This window comes from Aplysia californica, unplaced genomic scaffold, assembly GCF_000002075.1.
Source record: "Aplysia californica isolate F4 #8 unplaced genomic scaffold, AplCal3.0 scaffold00139, whole genome shotgun sequence".
In the NCBI taxonomy this organism is placed as follows: domain Eukaryota; kingdom Metazoa; phylum Mollusca; class Gastropoda; order Aplysiida; family Aplysiidae; genus Aplysia; species Aplysia californica.
Window position 1 is genome coordinate 448806 of NW_004797409.1, and position 2126 is coordinate 450931.

Here is a 2126-nt window from a genome sequence, read left to right on the forward strand (position 1 = left end):
GTGGCCAAATCTTTAAATGCGCCCCGACGGACATCCAGTCTACGGGATAGGTGAAGGTGAAGGTTAAGTCATGGTAGTGGCAGAAGATATTCGGAGACGTCTCCGGCGAGCGCCCAGGAATTATTCGGACTCGTCCTCCCTCACACAGATGCACTGCTTTGAGCGGTTAAACTGCGTATTGTTTGCTGCAGATAGCAAATCTAGCCACTAAAACTGTCGCAAATAAATAATTTTTGACAGATTTTCAAACCTAACGGCAAGTAGCAAATTATGTGTCTAAAAGAGGGAGGGGGGTTATAGCCCCCCAGATTTTTTACTTGGTCTTGAGGCACAAAGCATTTTGATTGGTCTATCTCCGTCGGAGAAATCTCCGGATAGATACTGCGCATGTTACTAGAGTTCTCTCTGTTACCCTCTGTTTTTGTTTGTACCCATTGCTGTTTGTCTAGGTAATGTGTGGGTGGTGGTTCATTAACCTCGGGGAGCTGTAGGTACCAGACGGGGATATAAGCTTACGAGAATGCCAGACAGGGCAGCAGACATTATCATCATCTGCTGCTTCCATGTCTGGGATTCTGACCCCGTATGTGAGTTCTAGCTTGTTGAGGTGGATGCAGAGTGGTTTGCTAGTTTCAAAGTTCTAACTAGTTTTTTTCTGACTTTGACGTCAAAACTGTTTAGTTTTACTTACAACATGTCAAGCTTTTTCGAAGGCAATTCCTGGGATATGTTGACAACGACTCCGAATAACCTTACGATTTAGATAGAGCAGAGGTACTACATTGAGTTTCTGACCTTATGCTCGTGGTAACTCAAAATAATACTAATTGCATTTATATAGCGCATATCCATGCTCATGAGCTTGCTCTATGCGCTTTACAACCATTATTACCCCAGCAGACCCTCTGAGAACACTCGGAAACATTCTAGGCTTCCGCGGAAGAATACAGTGCAAGCTGCGGATTTCACGTGCTCAAACACTATCAAACTGACAAGATCTTTCACTGTCTATAGCCGGGTACCCATTTCCACCTGGGTGAAGTGAGGAAAATTTGTGCTAAGTGCCTTTCCCAAGGACACATACTATATATATACTATTACTGAACTAATGACTTCATGCCAGAAGGGGGCTCCAGAGGCAGAGTGAGCAGGGAGTTCAGACTCAAAAATGACATCAAGCAAGTGTCAATGACACAGGGTTCAGATGGGAGGTCACTGGGCTGTGCCCATGAGCAAGGCACGATAACCCTCGCTAGAAAAAAAAAAAGGTGCTGCACAGCTGCGATCAGCAGTCGCATGTTTGTAAAATTGTTCCACACTGGTGTGATACTGTGTGTTTGCTTCTTTGTATGTATTTGTGTACCTCATTATGTTTTTATATTTGTATGCTTACCATTGTAACCTACTTTTCCCAGCGTGGATCAATAGAGTGTAATTTCTAGAACAAGATTACCACAAGGTACTAGATACTGTTTAGACGAGAGAAAAGTGAAAAAAAAAAAAGGCAGATAAGGGGAAAAACATATCAAGTAAGAAACCTTGGAGCAGGGTTTCCAAAAACTAGCAGCCCGCGGGTCAACTGAGGCCCATAGGATGATATTTTGCAACCCCTTCTAGACATCAAAGTTTTTAATGCTCGAGCAGCCTTCCCTTGCGCCAAATGTGGCTGAGCTATGTAAGAGGAAGTGCTGCCAGATCCCTGACAGTTAGGAGTACGTAAGAGAAGCCAATATTCTGAAGAGCTTTTCATGTTTTCAACTTTCAACTACTAGACTATTAATATAAAAACTGAAAAGATTACATCAGTTTTACTTTACTTTTCTTAATACATAAAAACAGGGGGCTTTTTTTACGGTAGAACTACTTGATGCGGCCCGGGCTCTTACAGACCATATCCCCAACAGCCCCTGGTTAATTTGAGTTTGAGTCCTTTTGTTTTAGTAGAGGGTTTACAACGCTCGCAACTGCATAAAGTCATATGAACGCCAAGGGGTGGATGTCAACAGATTATATTATATTATAGGGAAGAGGGTTTTTCTGCGCTTGCAACGGGATGTCAACAGAGAAGTCCTTACAGGGAATCAGACTTACTCTGCTCACCTCTCTAGCCTCAACAGCACAAAGTC